General features: G+C 32.5%; 1 protein-coding gene across 2 annotated transcripts in view; it reads left to right on the forward strand.

The window, feature by feature from the left end:
- Nucleotides 1–8213: 8213 nt before the first annotated feature.
- LOC132924361 (la-related protein Larp4B-like) overlaps nt 8214–22086 on the forward strand; it is a 31573-nt gene continuing 17700 nt past the window's right edge. For both annotated transcript variants that reach the window (XM_060988618.1, XM_060988619.1), the window contains exon 1: nt 8214–8696. The gene's annotated coding sequence lies outside the window, so the exon portion shown is untranslated. The remainder of the gene's footprint in view (nt 8697–22086) is intronic.

Below are 22086 nucleotides of genomic sequence, written 5' to 3' on the forward strand. Positions count from 1 at the left end.
TACATTTTCGTCTTACATTTGGTGGTGGTCGTGGGAATATAAAGTATTAGGTGCAGCACTACCGAGTGGTTGTTTCTGCGAGAAAACAAAAATCGCGGAAACAACCGAAAAACAGAAAGGGTTATATTATTTACCGTGGGCGCAGCGTCAGCCTACAGTAACAACGCCGGTGGCCGTAGTTGTTCCAGAAAAGGGTTAAATGGGTATATAACGCTGCGTGCCCGTCAATAATAATTATATTATTGTCGCCGCCGCCACCACCACCACGTGGGAAAAAATTAAAACATATTTTGTTCACACATACCTATTTCTTTAGAAATTCAGAAAGGGCTTATTTTTTTAAGCGTATTTCTGGGAAAAAATAATATCATACATACATCAAACGACCACAGCGTGCAATATATTATGATTACATACATAGGTACAAATATGACCGTTTGTCGCAATCGTGTTGTACACGCACTGTTTGATATTATATAATATATTAATGACTTAACAATAATATAATATTATACCTACTCGTATTTTATTTTATTATATAACGCAATTCATGATTTTCGCACGGACACTTCACATTTATCGGTTACTGAACATTTATGTTATGTTTTTATAATTGTCGTGTAATATTTGTTATGTACTTATGTATGTACCTGCAACGGTTTTATTTAACGGTTGTACTTAATACTACCACATTTGCAGTGAATGTTACCCATATATCTAATATGTAATTATACGAATTATTAAGGGCAACTATTCTTACTGCACCGTTATTTCTGGAAATGCATCATGGTAAATTATTAAACGCAACGAAGTACAGTGAAACTTCCAAAAAACGGTCACCGAAGGGACCATAAATAATGACCGCTATTTAGAGGTGGCCATTCTATAGAGGTGACAATACAATGGCATAACACTTGATGGGACCAAAAACCTAACCGTTACATAGAGGTGACCGTTAACGGAAGTTTTACTGTAATTCATAAATGTTTTTATGAATTAAGGATTCATCTTTGTACGAAGTATACTAGACGGATGGATATTACAGTGTCCGCAGTGTCGACAAGAAAATACCGCGATGGTTCAAATTTCGTCATTGAGATTTGTGTGATCACCGTATATTTTTCAATCGACAAATCCTAATTAATTGAAACATATTATTGTTATTATCTATCCTTACACGTGCTCCGACTAAATAATAGTAATATTACGTATAATTAATATATGACTATATTATGCCCCAAAAGTCCCGTACCCTATCACCAATCAAGTATTTCTGCGAGATCGCGGCACATTGCATCAATATTATACATCATATATACATAGTTTCGGATATTATAGGGTGGTATAAGACACACTGTTTAATATACAATAATAATATTTTATATAATATACAGTATATACACTCACGAGTTGCGGGCAATCTCTGTACACATCATTATATTTGATTATATTCTATACACGAGTGTATAAACGCCATTAAATCAATTATCTATTGTGAGGACCCGCGTCCTATTGCGAAGTGCACGGTGCGTGTATATACAGTATAGTATAGTGTCAGTTACGCGTATTATGTAATATAGGTAGGTATATTATATACTATACAATATTATATAGGTACGCACTTACACGCACGATGACAATATAACGTAGAAACACTACTCGTTTTTAGGGGCGATGATGCGCTGCTCGTCCCCTATCTGCAAGGGGTATATATAATATGCCGGAGAAGACTACGCACGGACACAATAATAATAATGTAGGTACGTACATGTATAGCTGCTTTAATGTCATCGTCGACCGACGGAAACGCGCCGCGGCAAAACACAGCTGCCGTGCAAATATTATTATCTCCGCGACGTTCGTCTGTCCATATACATTATACATAGACATATATATATATATATAATAGGTTGATATATACAGGGTGATTCACCAAGCATGCTCACCCTCATTTATTCCTTGAACAATGAATTTATTCAAATTTAATTTTTGAACTTTTTAAAAAAATCAAACGCCATGTTTTCAAATTCTAGATTTTTTTTTGTATTACTTAAGTTATGACTTGTGGCAAATCAACTTTTTATTTTTTAAACTAAGATTCGCCTTTTTTTACTGTAAATTATTTATTAGGTAATAATTGATGATTGATGCACCTACCTAATTCAAAATTTGAACGAACCGATTTCCAGTTATTAAAAGTTTCATACTAAAGATTAAAGTCCTCGACAATGGTTTTATGAAAATATAAAATAGACATGATAATTGGACATAGTATTTTCAATTCACTAATCACCATAACTTTCACATCTTCCAAACTTTTGATCGCATTATACATGAACCTATCGTCCTTATAATTAGTAGGTACACACTCAAAGTCAAAATTGCTCAAAAAATACTCGTTGGAAGTTGGAATCTTGATTTCGATTGGTATGTCGACGTTTTCAGAAAAATTATCAGCCAGTCGAAAAGTGGATTCTGGTTTGAAACACAGAAGCTTTCATCACCAAACGACACTCCTCGAGTTGTAAAAAAAATCTAAATAATTTTAAAATACAGTTTTTAGAGTATTAAAAATACCAAACATCGGATTTTGTATAACTAACATGAACACGTTTGATGAATCACCCTGTTTAGGTATATCTATCTTTTAAACGCGCGCGAGCGCATCAACGACAATAGGACGAATGGATGTATTTTGTTTGTTTCGGGTTCGGGTCGTCGACGTCGCCGTCATTACGGACGGACGGGTGCTGTGCTCGCACAGATAATAATAATGTCTTTATATACTCAGTGCGTGTACAAACACACACACACGGACGACAATGATAATACAATGTCTGTGTGTGTGTGATGGGGTGGTGATGGGTAACCTGCAGTATATTACTATACCCTCTGCCCACACCCGGCTCCGTCCTGCCATACATATATGGTGGTACCGCGGAAAAAAAAAATATAATATATTATAATAATATATGCGCGCGCGAGATCGAGTCGAGGGGTACTTCAGTGGCGGCGGCGGCTGCAGTGAATAGACGCGACAACAATGACCCTGGAGGAGACGAGTACTTACACGCACGTCGGTGGTAGTACCAAAATAATATTAATAAAATTTATTATTATACACACACGCGCATTGTATACCTACGAGTATATTATTATGTTGTGCGCGAAGCGCGTTTACAAAAGAACCGGTGTGCCGTATGATTATTATCGTTGCAGTTGTCAGTGTTGATGTCGCTGATGCCGTCGACGCCGCGTCGCCGCCGACGTTTTCGTCGTAAAGGTTCGTGAAAATAACAACAATAATATAATACATCGTATTTTATTACGATCGTATTTATATATAAGCTTATTATACGAATATTTTACGGAGGTATGTGCATTGGTAGGCACCCACTATAACATGATGATGTGTATGGTCAGTGGGCACTGCAGGGCTCGGCGTCCGGGGTTGACGGTGGCGGCCCGTTCCCGAACACGTGGAGCGTTTTTACTGCAGACGAACACTAATCGATTCCGACCGATAACGCGAAACCAGCAGACTGTACACGGCAAGACACGCCGCGTCGTCGGACATGGGTCGCAGCGGAAAAGGAACCTTTTTTTCGGAACGCGTTAGCATTATTGAAAATAACAAATAATTATTATTGCCTATATATATTATAGGTACCTGCTAGTACGCATTATATGGCGATGCCGAGTGTCTGGCATTCATTTTCGGTGAAATTCAAAGATTTATTTTTCTCCCAGACGGCCAAAGTAAATTTCAAAATGTTTTCAGCGTGCCACAGGGCGGGCGTGGTAGTGGCGCTGATGAGAATTTAATATACAGATTATCTATGTTGACGCGCTGTATTTGTACAACTGTACAAGCCAACTAAAAGAAAACGAAGCGGTCACGCTATACAGCGAACAGGCGTACAGTTACCACTAATGTGTCTTAAGGGTTGAGACAACATTAATATTATTTTTATTTGCCAGTTTGCCACCACCATCGAGGTTCTACGGTTTGGATGTTTGAGTATTTGCTGCATTTTGAAAATCAACTAAATACTCACTTTAGTAATATTACCATATATTGAGATGATAGTCTACTGTTTCGTATTGAAATCGTGATCACGTAAACCTATATTTAGGCAATGTTTTCCATGCTATTTTATTACCTGACACTTATACTGCAAAATTAAGTTTTTATATTAATTTCTTTCTAATGTATGAATCTTTATAGTAATAATATGTCATATGCGTACAAGCTTCAACTATAATACAACATAATATTAAAGTTCAATAATTATTAAACCATTATAATTATGTGTATACTCGTATAATATCTAACCATTATCTTTAATAAAACCATTTTAAATAATTCGTAAATTTCAATATTATTGTTTTCCCTATCCTATGTATAGGTACGTCTTCTGAATGTATTATATAAAATAAGTCCTGGGTGACTGATTAGTGATTCATAACCGACTTTCAGTAAAAATACCAAACTGATTCAATTGAAATTCTATGGAAGTTTACTTATTATTATGTATATAGACGCAATAAGAAAGCATTTTACAGAGGGGCCCTCTCGCTAATATTTAATTGGATTAATACAATACAGGTATTATACTATTTTAATTAACAATGTAACTAAATATTTAAAGTAGTATAGGAGGTATATACTTAACGGCTAAAGCTGATAGCTAGATGAATGCATCGAATTTAGTGATAAATTAGATATTGCATTAGTCCCAAAATAAGTAAATTAATAAGTTCACTGTTTAGTAATCTATGTTAATAAATCTCAGGAACATAGGTTGGGCTTGGGACGCTATACGTTGTACAGATTGCATATTATTATTGTGCCAAACTAGCAAATCAGACGCGCAGTAAACGTCACTTCATCATCATTACGATATATTGTAGAATGTAGATAGCATATCATTGAACCGGTACTTACTAACACTACAATATATTATGTGTGCGAACGCGCGTGCGAACTGGCAATCACGAGAAGACGAGGAGGAAACAGTCGGGGACACGTGTAGTGAGACTGTAACGATTCGCCGATGCTGAGTTTCTGTATGGAACGCCGCGGATGACTGATGAGACGACCTTGTCGCGCGCACGCGTGCCGCCGTCTTGTATGCACATGTCGTTATTCAATTATGATGGTGATAGCTCATACGGAGACGCCGAGACGGGAATCAAATTACAAAGCTAGAAAATTGGCGCGATGTGTATAATTCACCCATTATAATATGCGCTGTTATTCCTGTTGGTAAAATATAATAACATGTGTAAAAATTAAATTTGATTTATCTAATGTTAGAAAATATAAATTGTTTTCACACAAATATGGTCGAAACTGTGATTCGGGACGGGGGCAATATACATGCCATATACACATCAAATTATGGTTAGAGTCAACTATTGAGTTAAGTGACGATAAACATTTTCAAACCATTTCCATCTCAAACATCCATTAAACGTAAGCGTTCATCGTTTGTATGACCCAAGTTGACGTAGTATTAAAGTTAGATCCAAAGACATCCATCTAAAAAGTAAAAACAATATTCCTTATAAAATATTTTGACGAGGTACCAAATAATCGTTGTCATTGTTTTTTTTGATATAACAATACCGACTATACCTGTACACAATTTTAAACTATTCTGTTCGGTAACAAGATGTATATTGTAACAAAATTATGCTACGCGAAACCGGACGGCGAACAAACGAATTTATTATTTACGATTTATAGTTTACACGCACGTAGGTATTATAGTCGTTCAATTAATGGGATAACAGGCGGTAGGAATAATGAGATGAGCCCATATTGCACATTTGCACTGCTTTTTCGAGACGATCGCGAAAACGTGTTTATATGCCAATCGCTTTTGATACACCGCCACTACAAAAAAATTATATATGATGTTATTAATATTTTTTTTAAATACATGCGTGCACTTTTGCTGCATTGGCGCGATTGCAGCCGGCTCCGGTACCAATGCTGTCCGGTGATTACAATATTATTATATTATTATTTATTATAATAATAATATGTCACACACGTGCACCATGTAAATCCAGACACACACACACACACACACACATTATAATATTATCGACGAGACAAACGCTGCCGACGCACACGTGGTGTTTTGGTCCAGTGTCGACCAGCCGCCGCGAACACCTACGCACACACAAACACACACGTTCGGTCGGCAACCCACGCTCACCGCGAACCGTGTGATAATATTATTGCGTACGGATTTTATTATAATAATATCGTCGCGTGTACAATAATTATTATATTTGCGGTTTATAAAAGCAAACGAAATCTGTTCGCTGTCTCTGCACCCGCGGCGGGGAGCTTATTGTATATCATAATATGTATGGTAATAACGCTGCAAGATTGATCGAAAACGGTAGCAGCACTGGAAGACGTATTATAATAATATTGTTATTAAGAGAAGATAGCGATGACCCGCGGTGGTGATAGATAATGCGACGGTTATAGTTTTATAATAAAAACACATACAATGTGTAACCGCTGCGCATAAGGACGAATGTGAAACAATAAATTCAATTTGATTTTAACACACCTGAAGTTCGACGATTTAATAAAAGATTTTTATGACTAAAAATTAAAAAAAAAGTTTGGCATAGAGTCGTAAATATTTTCCGATTGAAATTTTGATGACATTCAAACCTATATGTGTATGTTATAAACAAAAAATAAAAATAAAATTGCTGTAACCAAATAAAAAAATTAATTTTTGTCATTTTTCTAAAAATATTATAACCCCAAAAACATTCCATTTTAATTTAACTTATCATTTTCTAAACACAATGAAATTTTCAAAATCTTTATTATTCTATTTTTAAAAATTTTATATGAAATTTTGAAATGTTTGAATTATTTTTTCTCTATAAAATATAACATGTCGATAAACAATTTTATACTTGTTAAAAAACTTGACAATTTAAAACAATATTCCAGATTAAAATATCGAATATATTTTATTTACTTTTATATATATTCGACGTTATAAATATTCTCCAATCAGAAACTTTTTTGGTTTGTAATAATTTATCATTGTAGAATATTCAAATTTAAGAGAATTGGTGGCAACCAGTGTGAACAGTTGTTACATACCGATCGATCTAAAAATGCGATAATACTTTTGAAAACTGATTTGAGTTCGTTATGATGTCTATTTGAGAATCCACATTTTATACTACATGAGAATATGAGATCAATTAATCCGCTTTTCCAAATTTTAATTCTTAAATCCTTTACATTTTGATTTGAATATTTTAAATTTTAAGAAGTTTCACACGTTGAATATTCTGATTAAAATCAAAAATCTTATAAAATGTGGATTCTCAAATAGACATCATAACGAATTCAGATGAGTTACAAAAGTGTTATCGCATTTTTAGATCGATTGTTATAGAAGGCACACTTATTAAATAAGTTAAGCTATTATGTTAGTAGGTATATTTATTTTTAACTATTACTGTTTTATGTTAATACTGTATTCATGTATGTTTAAAAATTCCAGTACATTTCGAAACCATATAATTGTACATTTATGTATAGTTAATTAGTGTTTTTAAAATTGTTCAGCAATTTATAGTACCTATATCGGACTATACAGTTAAGTTGAAAAATAGAAAGCTATTGTATTTAAAGTTATATATTTAGAAGTCTATATCGCTTAAAATGTAGAAAAACCCTGTACATCCTATAAACTATCTATATAATTTAGATAATTTATTGATAACAATCAATGACGGTAATATTATATTATTAGGTATCGAGTAATAACTAATGAACCGTATTCGCAGCACTTCGGTCGTATTATATTATTTAGATTTTAGTAATAGGCATTTAATTTTATTCAAGTATGCTTAGATATTATTGTACATTTAAATAATATTAGTTTCGTCGTGGGTACAATTTCAGTGTTAATATTATAATATAGTATTATTCTAATAAATTTATAATATATACGCGGGCTTATAGTTTATAATTTTTTATTAAACCTTACCGCTTGGGGGGAACCGCCGACGACGATACCTGCAACCCTTTGTGCGCGCGGGTCGCGGGGAGTGCTCGGGCGCAAGCGCACTTCGCGCACGCCGCTACCACTATCGAGGCTGCCCTGCCACTCCAGTCCCCCCCGCCCATGGGTTACTAGCCGTGCGTTGCCGACGACTGCGACTCGCGGTAGTAGTATTCGAGACGTCGTCGTAAACCGCTCCGCATCCGCGAGACGTACACACTCGCGTTTGCGCGCGAATTTTTCTCGTCGCGCCCGCGCTACGCGCAATAGGTAGGTACGGTACTGCGCGATAGTTTTTTGTTTTTACATAAGGACGACCTTTGTGATATATCATATTTTAATCGTGTCGTCGAAACCGTTGTGCCACCGAAAAAATGTACTTATAATAATAAATCGCGTTCGTTGTGATTCATTTAATGCGTTAATATACACATATATATTATATCGTTTAATAGTGACAGAAAGTGATAATAATATCGTCTGCAAAAGCGTCGACGAGAACATCCGAACTCGCGGTTCGTCTCTCCCAACAGCGACGGCGCCGGCAGAGAAGACTGCTCTTGTAGCAGTACCTATACTTATATTCACCGACACAGACCATCGATCACTGCAATTATTCAAAGCTACTGAGTGGTACGTATATAATTACCTACCTCATCAAGCATATGATAATATAATATGATATTATACACCCTGTACCTATTTTGCTTATAATTAGTTATAGTAGTATCATTGTATTAATTTAGTTATTAATATGTGCCTGATTAATTAATTATTAATTGATTATGGTGACGAACAATGAAATGTCGCAGGCAACCCCAATGGGAAATTATATTATAATATTGTGATAAGAAATAATAGTTTTAAAGCACAAGACGTGTACAATAAATTGTTAGAATTTGATCGAGTATAGAGTGAAGTATACAGGGCTGGAATAACGTTTGAGAGAAAATACGCATCGGCTACACGACATGCGACCCGATGTGTATTATGTATGATATGGTTAAACGTTATTTCGGAGCGACGCGGCGCTGCAGCCGTACGGCGAAACAATACGATAAAAATGAAATATATACGCAAACCGGCAAACCCCTACACCCTTTACCCACGACTATCCAACAACATCGTCCCTCCGATGAGATATTATATCATAGGGACGAGCGGTTATTTTTTTTCGTGTGGCGTACATTGTTCGATTTGCATAATTGTTTGTGTACCGCGGTTTAAAGTTGTTTTTAACGCATACAACTAGGGAAAATATCGATGGATTGCGAGTATTTTAATATTATGGCAGTCGAATTGAGCAGCTATCATATAAAGTTCATTAAAATTTTAATTTAAGTCAAGAGCTGTTTATAATAACGTGTTACCGGGTATCACCACTAGGATTTTTTTTTTATTTGTTTCGAATTGGACTTTGATACGTTCGATATTATTATTATGATCTGGAACCTGTAATTCCTTAGCATACAATCTGCGGCTCTTCAGAATATGCGTCAATATCAAAAGTCAAAACCCGTAAAATATAAAATAATTAAAACTAATTAATATAGATACCTAAGTTTTTTTTATTGTCGTGTGTTATTGGATATAATTAAATAATACCTACGTTATATTTGTATTAATAATAATAATTTAATGCATTATAATGAATTAATGAAAAAAATTTAAGACTTACTTTTATGTTTTTAATGTCTATTAGTTTACTAATAGCCATTGAATTTGTTTAATAAAATATATTAGTATTTTTTTGTACTACGGCATGTTTTTTTTTTATTTTAACTAGTGCGGCTCTTTTAAAATCATGATTTCTCAATTATTTGAAAAAATGTTTCATTTACACGAAAAGATTCTGGACCCCTAATTTATATTATATTCCTAATAAATAATAATACGCCACCAATTCGTGACCAGGTGACCATCATACTACTTATTACAACTTATTATATACTTACAACGTATTATTATAAATGTATAATATAGTGACGGTATCTTAATTCCCCTTAATCTGAGAAAACTTAAGCTAGTCTTTGTTACCCATAAGTTGTTTTCTATTAAAATTTTTGTGCGTTCCTTGTGCGTTTAGCTCAATAAAATTGTTTGAATCTTTAAATAGGTGCGATCAAAATAAAAGCTCATCTTAACTAATTATAACCATTGAAAAAAATATTCTTTCATATACATACATGCTTAATAAACATAGTACATTGATAGTACAACATAATATAGTATATGCCATAGTTTAGTACTTCCAATCTTCTAACAGCTTAGCGCATTTTTATTATTAAAAAAGCTGAACGTTTCTGTTTGTTTCTTACGATATTTCCTATGAATTATTCTAGAATTTTATTTTTACGAATAATTGTAGTCTAATTTATAATAAAATAGCACATAATTTTAAGAGAGTAGTAATACCATTTTATTTTACATATTTAACAAAATCTTGTTCATTTCCGGTAATCACTTTGAAAACTAAACAGAGATATACACTCCGAGATGTTTTCCAACAGTAGTTATTGTCTATAATCGTTTAAAAAATATATAAATTGCTCCAAATGTGAGTATCCGTATATTGTCCCGTTAAAACTTAAAATATCGTGGTAAAAACGTCGCAATAAAGATGTCACCAAAACAAAAATGTCGTAAGTAGTAAGATATCGCTGCAGTCACCGATATAGTTCGTAGTTCTGGTTTTCGTTTGGCCTTTAGTAGGATTAGATTAGATTAGAATATCATAGTTACTTACAAAAAATTAAGTGTATATACCAATGTGTAGACTACAACCAAATTGACCATGTCATTCGAGTATGTATTATATATAAATATTAAATAATAAGCCAAAAAAATGTAAAATTATTTTACTTAAGTTTAATTATTTTATTCATAAAAAAGAAAGAAGAAACGAAAATAAAATTATTTGGAAGTACGTAGAGTATAATACAAAGATACTGCGATAAGACTTTAGAATATATGTGTTGATAATGAAAATCTATCAATTTATGACTACCGGCGTAGATTATTGCATTATTTTAAATATAAAATACAAAAATATAATTATTTATTATATTATTTTAATTATTAACTATGATTGTATATTTTATAAATGTATATGAAAAGCAGTATTAAATTAAATTATAATATAAATGTAAATAATATGTTTATTATCATATTTTGAACATCGCGATATTTTTATTATGACATTTTTACTGTAACATAATTGTCGCAACATTGTTACGTGGGATCGTGAACTAATAATTTATTGACTTTTATTAGCTTATGAGTCATTCATGATGTTATACTCGTTAGTGCCTACCTATATTTGTTTAATTACATTTAACATGTAGACAAGATAAAAAAAGTATGTTCGCACGTGTACACTGTACATATTATTCACTGTAGTTTGGTTGTTTATATTTTATAATAACATGGATTCTTTTTAAATTTTTATTGTTAATCATAAAACCTTACAAGGATTATAATAAGATCCTGTGAACGCAAATGAAATTTGTGGGGAAAAATTAAATCTAGTACAATAAACTTCAAATACATATTTAATTTTCAATTAGCTAGGTATCTACTCGATTTTTTTTCTTAAAATTAAAACCATCAACTAATGGATATTATACAAGTTATGTTATTTATTTTAGTTTTTAACTTTAATTATAAAGATATCAATTCTAAAACATGGTTTTATTTTTGTTTTAAAAGGTATAACAAAATGTATAAATGTTTAATGCATGCATTTACTTATTACTTTATTATATATCTATGAAATATTCCTGTACGTATACCCAATATTTGGGGGCCCACATAAATTATAGGCTGTTAAAGGAATTATCAGCTATATTTGTGATACATATACATGCAGTACATATTAGTAGACTATTTCATGAAAAGTACCATAAATGGAGTTTCTGTTATAGTTAATGTTAATTAAATTTATAATAATGTATAAATTAAATAAATTATAAAATGCATACAATTTATCTACATAATATTTATTTCTAGCTGTAACAATAAATCGTGAGAATAAAATATTTACGGTTGATATAATGTGAAAAAACTGCTAAAAAATGTCTAAAGTATGAAATAATGTATAATTGTACAAATTGTATGTATTTAATAATAAACAACAAACGGTAGACCCCTTAGCATTTAACTTCGGCGTACTGATTTTTAGTGTTTCATCGTCCATATAACGCGGTGTTGCCATGGTCGGCATACGCGACGCATCTCGGTATTTACGACGTCGGTTGTGTAACATATTATTATAATAATATAATGATGTACATATCGAGTCATCCGTGCATTTAAATAACATTTTTTATTATACACACTTGAAATGCAAACAAATTTAATATATTATACACGAGTTAGATATGTTATACGCGTGTGATGGCAGATGGGGCCTCTCGTACGATAGGTCTCTGCAGACGACTACGCGTTTAGGAAAGGTTTGTTGAGCGCTAGACTTTTTCATAGTGTCATCACACACACAAACTGTATATATTATATTATGTACATAGGGTGATTCATCAAAAATGTTCACCCCCTTTATTTCTTTAATAACGCAGTTTTTCAAAATTAGATTTTTGCAATTTTCAAGTATACATTAAGGCCATATTTTTAAATTCTTTAATTTTGTTGTACTACTTAAGAAATATTCTTTGGACATTTTACTAACTTTTCTAATTTCTTTTTAAGAAGAACCTCAGTTTTCTAAAGTAAATTATTTAACACATCATTTTTCTGAAAAAGTTGACGCATCATGATTTTGCAAAATCAAAATTCGAGCAAGTAATTTTGTGTTATTTAACTTTGGTACTAAGCTTTGGTAAGTCTATAATAATGAACAAGGAAAAAAGGAGGGCTCTATGTTGATTTAAAATTTTTAGTATTCTACAATAATCTATCAATATTTATATAATTTATAAAAATGGTCAAAGTATAAATACTAGATCTAATATTACATCTTTATTTTAGTAGATATTTTCTTTTTTAATTTTTCCTATTGAACTTTTACTATATAGTATAAATATCTGATTAATTAAAAAACTACTTGTTTTAATTTAAAATTAGGTACATATTAAAATGTTTAACAATATAATAGATCAATTAAAAAAGGATGTTTTATAATTGTAAAAACAAACTTTGTATCGCTACAGGACACGCTCCTTATGTATATAGTACAAGTGGTAGTGCGACGCATATATTATTTAAAAATCCAAAAATCAGAATTTTAATAAATAAACTATTTGATGAAAGAATGGGGGCGAGCATGCTTGGTGAATCACCCTGTATAATATATTAAAATATATTATACTGTTCTTCCGTCGTCGTCGTCGTACAACAACAGCAACAGCAATAATAATAATAACCATATAATACGCGTATTTTATTCGGTCGTTTGTGTTTCTCGAGCTCGCGAGCTCGTGTGTATTATGGCTGCAGTGACAGTCGCCCAGCGTATATATAATGTATATTATTATCGTATATATATAGGTATACGCTCACAGTCGGCCGCGGCCCGTTATCGGCGCAAGAGATCTCGTCGCCGCGTCATCTCGCCACCACCGGACACCACCATATAGTGCGCCTGTACCGTCGTCGTCGGCCGGGGCAACCGCGCGTGCCCCGCGCACACATAAATATATTATAATAATATATATAACGTACACGCGCGCGGGCTTATATCGAGTCGTTTACACGCGTGTATATATGTCGTAAGTATACATATTATATATTATGTGTGTATAATATATATACATGTGTTCGCATATACCTACACACGAACAATCCTTACTTACAAGTATATATATATATATATATTATATATTACTATGTGTGTATGTGTGTAATATGTATGATAATATTTATATACAACGGCTCACGGCAGACACGCGGGTCGCAATATATTATCACGACAATAACGTATATGCGCGTGTTGTGTGTGTGTGTGTGTGTGTGTGGAGGTAATATCGCCGTCTGTAGCGCGCGCGCGTTTAAATCTCTCCACGTAGGTACACGCCGTCGTCCATTCCGCCGCAGTCGTCGCGGTTTTTACTTTTTATCCCGTTCTGTCGTCTACGTGTATTATATACGAGTCATAAACCTATATGTACCTATATATGATGTAGTCGCGCGAAATCGTCATAAATTAAAACGATATTATTCGCAGCAATATCGCGGTGAATTGCACATATCGTGTATATAGGTATATATAGACACTACGATTATTATTATATTTTATCTCCTTACCGTTGTATATTTTATAGTATACCCGTGCAACGTATATTATAATATGTATTGTAAATAAATACGTCGCGGGCGTTCGGACAGCACGATTTCTGTGACACGACATCGCGAGATTCAACAAAAAAGCCGCGGTCGTCAACAACTGCTGCACGTCCACGATATATAGGTATGATAGGTATATAAGGTACATAATATATCCTTTATATTTTAACATAAAAGAATAAGCGTGCAATTTTTTTTTTTTTCGTTGTTGCTCTCCAGTCATAGGTACATAATAATATTAATAATAATAATATGGTAAAATCTATACTCGTGACGCGTTATAATAATATATAATATTATTACATAATTTATATATTATTATACATGTCTTGCGGTCGTTACGATAGTGTCACTTCTATATCGCGTGCAGCACCAGCCATCGTTGTCTATGTACGAAATAGTATACGCGGTTGGCGATATCGATTTCCGCGTACATACGCGATGCAGCGCGCGCGGACGCACCGACGGGTTGAGTTACTGTGACGAAAATCGTCGATCGTATGAGCTGTGCTATATCTATATAGCGTTGTACGCACTGCAGAGTGATCGCATTGCGCCGTGCCGGTTTCGCGTTACCAGCGTGGCGGTCCGCCTGGACGCGGCAGGTAAGAGTGCGGTTCGCCGCGCCGGTGATGTGCGTGTCGCGGGCCCGACGGTTAGAACTTTCAAAGCGCACGCCGCGTCTGCGGTGGTGTTGACGTGAGGTTTGTTTTTTTGTCGGGCGTGGAGGGAGCGTCCGGATATGGATCGGCGACGATCCGTGACGGCGACGCGGTGGTGCGAATCGCGTGTCGTGCAGTGGGCCGGCCGACCGAAGAAGGGACAAGCTGTAAAAATATACCGATATAATAGCGCGTGTAAGTACATATTGTCAAAATGGCCGCCACTGATGGCGGATCTCCTGCAAACAACGATACATACGCGTATATATATATATATATTATTTATTATTAATTGTATTGAGTAATTTCAGACAAATGTATATAACATTGTCAACGTTGATTTCTAAAAAAATAATTATCTAAACATGTATATTGTATAGGTACATAGGTATACAGTAAAATCCCGTTACAACGAACTCCAGGGGACCGATTTTTTTTTCGTTATAACGGAAATTTTGTTGTAACTAAAATTCGAATAAGCTCTTTATAAGCCCTGATTTTCGGCAGGGGACTTCTATGACTTTCGTTATAACGGGATTATTCGTTGTAACGGGAATTTACTGTATATATAATATATATAAAATATATAGATATAGATAGATACGTGTACTTACATTATAGCATAGGTCACCAAATGGAGGACCGCAGACAAAGAACAAATAACACGTCATATTACGACAACATTATAATATGTGTTATTATTGTAAATTATTATTTTTGTTAGATTTATTGATTTTTAAATAATGTAAATATGTACTTAGAATTTTGAAGGCCCACAAAAAATTTTCAGATTCCTAATGTGGCCCTTCAAAAATATTAATTGGTGACCCCTGCATTATAGTGTAGTTTTAGTAGCTACCTATACTGACTATAATAATTAATATATGAGGAATATCTGCTGGTCTTCTCATTCTGGTTCAATAAACTTCTTTCCTGCTTAAACGATCGTTTCCGTACCCCACGCCTCTCCGTTATAATAATATATCCAATTTCACAAAATTAAGAAATTTAAACTACTTATCTGTGTTAACTCTTTATCGAACCAATTTTTGTTTGCTCAGACACGCCTTGCGATTTTTCACGGGCCGAAGTGCCCAATGCTTCACTCAAATTGCTTATATAATATAAATATATTTAAATTACCAAAGTCAATTTTAGATTATATTTTTAAGTAAATTAAAAACAATTTTTACGAGTTAATTGAAACTAATTGTTCAATGTTTTACTTGTGATTATTGAAATAGCATTATTAATTTTTTTCTTATTTTATTTTAAGTTTTATGTAAACCTGTCATGAATATACTCGCCTACTCGATAAAAACGATGTGTGATGTGTGTTGTGTGTATAATTTTTAATTTTCTATTATATGTGTATTATAAAAGAACATTAAGTTTAAAAAAGTTTAATAGTTTTAATATAGATGAGGATCAATAATAATATATTATGACTACTTTCTACTTTTAAAAGTCTGCGCACGCCTAATTTTTGACATAATGCTTTATCAAATTACTATGGAGATGTGCGAAAATTTCAAACACCAATTGTATTTAATGTTTTTAATCTAAATCTTTTATTTGGGCGACTTTTTATACGCTTATCAAATCATTTAATATATAATGATCCTATTGTATTTCCAGTTCATTATGCAGTAACTACAATACGCGTATAATAATTAAAAACTATACAAATAAAATTACAAAAATTATACAAATCTTATAATTAAAGAAGAGTCTTGCATCAACAAATGATGACTAAAAACTAAAAAGACGACGGTATCGGCTTACTTAATAGTACCCATAGTTATATATTATTAAATAAAAATATAATTTAAATTTTAAATTACTATCCAAGTAACTTATTTTATCTCACAAATTTGTAATTAAAAATAATTGTTATAAACTCTAAGATCTTCTAGTATGAGGATTGTTCGTGATCATAATACTTATACAATCATGTCCTTTTTCTTATTTATATATTATTATATCATCACTTACTGTATTAAATATATTTTTGTGTAATAGATTTTGTAATAAGAAATTTAAGATTAAAAATAAAACAACTTAAGAGAACGTCACACACCCACTCACTTAACTTATAGCTATACGTTTTATAATTAATCAAAAATATGCCAAACTTATTAAATATATTATAGAGCATAATATTAGTTTATTATCAAAACATGATCTGCATGTGTTCTCTCTTTGGCTTTGTATAATGTTTTAAATTTTAAGCGACAAAGCGAGTTTATTTAAACTTTAATATTTGACATACTCATAATTCGCTTATTAAAAATTTAAATATCGTAGAAAACAATGATAGAATACATGTAATAGTTTTACCTTTGAGTTTAATAATAAGTCGCACTCTGTAATGTTTAAGCAAACAACACGCGTGGTGTTCTTTAATACGCAACTCTGTATAGATATTAGGTGCAATAGGTACATAATAAAATATAGTAATTTATTGGATATGTATGCTTGATACAAATAAATTCGGCAAGTACCTATATCAATCGATGATGGTGTGGCTTAGGCGGCGTAGGCGTGTTGAAACCACCACCCTGACCCCCACCGTAACGATTTCTCCATATCAACCCCTCAATATGTGTTTAAGGAGCTTGTGCCGAAAACATAAGCTTATAATGTAATGTGACGGCAGTATATTGAGAGAAACAATTTTTTGAACTTTTATTGACATTCAAGCGAGCTGCTCATAATGTAATATAAGTTGCTATAGTAGACACAACATATAATACTTAATCAATACATAAATACATAGGAATAAAGTAAAATGTATGATATTTGTTATGTTATATAAATAAATTCGATACGCACCTAAATAATACAGTTAGTGATATTATGTTAAATTTTAGATAGGTATTTAATAACTTAGTATTTTTTGAGTTTTGAAATATAAGTAAATTAGTATAAAATTGTATACACACATTGTATGATATTAATTATTAAATCTCAATAATATATGTTATAACTTTTAAAATGTATCTAAATATTTAGAAATTTCTTACTAATATATTACTCACAAGTCATAACATATTAGGTAATCATACAGTTATGATGCACTCACAATCTTTTTTTTGGCCAAAATATTACAATTTATACACACGCAAAACACGTATACTATATAAACCAGTATTTCTCAAACTGTGGATCTCGACCCAATGGTGAGTCAATTTTTGGTGAGTCATGAGAATTTTTACTAATTATGAAGATTCTAAGATACTCATATATTATTTTATACTATATACACATAAACCATAAAAATTATAAGGTGCTATTATCATTATCAACTACAGCAGGAAACAAACAAACGACTCATTATTAAAAATACATTTGTAAAATTATATTGATTAATAATTATAAACATAAAGACTTAATAAGGTAATAAGTAAAAAAGTAATAAATAAACTTTTATATTTTAGAACTACTTGTATTTATCCTATAAAAGTGAAACCATGTGGGTCACGATCGATTTTCAGGAAGAAATTTGGGTCCTTAAAAGATTGAGAACCGCATAATATTAAACAATAATAATTTATCATGATAGTAATAAATGAATATGTGGCTTACTCTAAACCAATCGTCTTTAGTATGGATGTATAATATACTATTATTTAATTTTAATACCTTCTCGTATTTATACTTAATTTTAAGATACAAATAATTGAAGATAATATATTAAGATTTATATTGAGAATAACAGTCATTTAAAATATAACTACATATACTGAAAATATTGACAACAAAATAATTCAATTTTACCATTCAAGGATATTATTGTATAATGAATATAACAATTATACTAATACAATCGTAGGTTTCTATGACTCAGATATTGTGGCCCCATTTGATTACTATTATAGAATCCATAAACCTACATACGACATATTACTATTATAATAAACTTATACCGAAATTTCGGTTAGTACCATTAATTTTGTGGGCCTATTCTGCATGTAATTATATTCGTATTAAGGTTAGGTATAAGGTACTACAGTCAGCCGTGTTACAAGTAGGAAAACATAGAAAAATTGATATAACAATATTTTTAAGTAAATAATATGTGACAACTGACAAGTATACTTAAAGTAGGTAGCCATTACCTACTGACTAGGTGTATTACTATACTAATGAATACGAGTCTAATCTGTAAGTAACAGCAAATGTTTCAATTCATATCGTAGTCAGTACTTTCCGAGATACTTCAAAACGATATAAAAGACTTATCGTTTGACAAGATTGTAGGATATAGGTTGGACGGATTTTAATTTTCAAAGTGAACTTTGATTCATAAGATTTCTATGTTTCAATCGAAGAGAATTATAATCCACTATAATGTTATGTTATAATTCACTTATAATTAAAATATAAACATGCCATTATTTTGTTCTACTGAATAAAGAAATGGGTGCAACATCTAGCGAACTAATTCCACTTGTTCATATTTGTGGCCTATGTTTTTTTTTTAAATCGGTAAAGGTCTGCGATGGTCGTTACTAATAAGTAATATTATTGTAAGTAATTTGTGATTTTTTAGCCTTTTTAAAATGTTGTTTACCTTTTGCCTCATGCAATAACACGTTACACGTGATCCTTATTTATAAATATTTATAAAAACAAGACGAATATAAAAACACAAATAAATAACCAAACACTTATTATAATATATGTGTATAGACCGTCATTTTATTATTTATACTTAGTGCCAAATACGAAAATTTATATAGTTAAGACTGTATAATATTATTAATAACTTATATATTATGTATAAATAATGGTCGTTTGCTAATAGAGACACAAAAACGGTGTAATGATAAATGTATTAATATGTCTACAATATTATAGTAGGTATGTAGCATGTACATTGTATAAAATACATCAACATTATTGAAATAATAAATATAAAATAGTATACACGATGCAGTCGTTGAACGACAAACCGGGCGTGGCACTTTATAGTTTATGTGATTATAATGACCGGTCGTGCCACGATATCGTAATGCCACCGGTGAAACGAGGCGGTAATTAAAATAAAACCGTCGGGTTCACACTATACACCGTGTCGAGCCGTCATGTTCCGTACCTAATACCTGTACTTATGGGTATCAAAATATTGGTAACACGCGTTACCAACAAGTCGATTTGGCGATGTAATGCGAATCAGGCTTTTGACGCCGCGGTGTCATTATATCATTTGGACGGACGTCGTGATGGCGTATTGCATTTTTTTTTATCATTTATTTTGTACCGCGAATCGCTGCGGTTTTGCGGGATTGTAATTACGTCGCTGGAGATTGATCGTTTTCCTAATTCTTTTCCAGTTTGTTTTTGTCGCGTAGATACGTATAGGTATATTATGATCGGCGGCGTGATCTGCAACGCACGGGGAAAGGGGGGAAAAATACTAAAAAACAAATGACTACGACAGAAATGATAAATAAATAAAAATAATAATAATGTAAAACCGTACGGTTCGACGTGTGTTTATCTGGTTTTTTTTCCACCGCACCGGGGAAGTCTTAACCTACACGCCGCCGACTATATCACAACATAACGCGCGCTGCATGACCTGCGGGATGGCACGGCGGCGTAGAATAAAATACAACAACGGACAAAAAACACACACACACACACACACACGAAATACGCACCGACTGGGCAGTCGAACGTCAGGAATTTATTATTATTATTATTATTTCTATCATCGTTATTATTATTATTATTATTTTTACGCGCGTTTAATGCGTAAAAGACAAAACGAAAAAATTAAATTAAAATAAAAAAAATACGACCGAATGCGACGACCACGAAAAACCCGGTTCGACGACGCGTGTCACCTACCCGCCCCGCCGAGGTCCCGGTCGGTGATGTATGCGCACCGATAACATCATCATCGTTGTCGCGGCGGCGTGTGTGGGCCCCGTCGCCCGTCTCGGCGGCGGCGGCGGCCGTGTCACACTTTTTTTTTTCCATTCGTCCGTATATTTTGTTCTTTTTTTTTCTGTTCAGTATTATTATTATTCGTATTATCATTATTCCTCCGTTTCACACGGCTCTAGTGTCGTCGTTTCCGAAAACCGGCGCGGGCTACGACGACGAAATTTCATATTATTTTATACCTAATACTCGTGTATTACATATCATTATAATATTATATTATTGCATGTACATCAAATTCATACCTGCGACATACGAGTGTATTATAATATCACTATAATTTTTTATATCTATTTAATATTCTATATAATATTATTACTGATTGATTAGTGTTTTCGGATCTTGTTCGGTCAAGAGTTTGACGAGTTGATGACAAATAATAACTCTAATTAATTTACAATTGAGCCGAGGTTATATATGAGGTTAACGTTGAGAAAAAAGTTGACGGTTAACAGGCAATATAATATTATTTAGCTCCAAAGGTAAATGCGAACAATAATATTTATTCAATTCATTTAAAAAGAAATTAATCCATTATTTTAATTTATTATCCTAGGGTAACATTATAATATATAAGTGGTGCACTTATAATTCCTATAATTTGGATTTCCTAAAAGCCCTTGTAATTCAACGAGTCCGTTGTGATTAATTTATAATAAATATAATTTTTAATACCTACAATACGTCCGTGTTATCATAATAATTTATCGTATATATGCATGGGTGCAATTTTAATCCATATTTTTAATCATTCAATTCGAAAGGGGATTAAAAAGCATGTTCTTTTTAGCACGCCGAACTACAGCGATATATTATTATAATTTTTATATTTTTAACACAATTTGTGGTAGTGATGGCGTACCGTGCACAATGCTAACTGAAATTAAAGTGCACATGCCTATACATATAGAATCTATGTATGCATGTGTATTATACCTATATTATAGATTATAGGTATGGGATATTATTATACCTTCCACCAGAGGCGTGCCCAGGATCAAAATGTAGGATAGGCCCGGTTATAATTATTTTAGTTTATATGTACACAATACACATTATTTTTTTTTTTTAGAAACTTAATAATATTTTTAAATTGAATCAGAAAAAAT

This window comes from Rhopalosiphum padi, chromosome 3, assembly GCF_020882245.1.
Source record: "Rhopalosiphum padi isolate XX-2018 chromosome 3, ASM2088224v1, whole genome shotgun sequence".
Classification (NCBI taxonomy): Eukaryota; Metazoa; Arthropoda; class Insecta; order Hemiptera; family Aphididae; genus Rhopalosiphum; species Rhopalosiphum padi.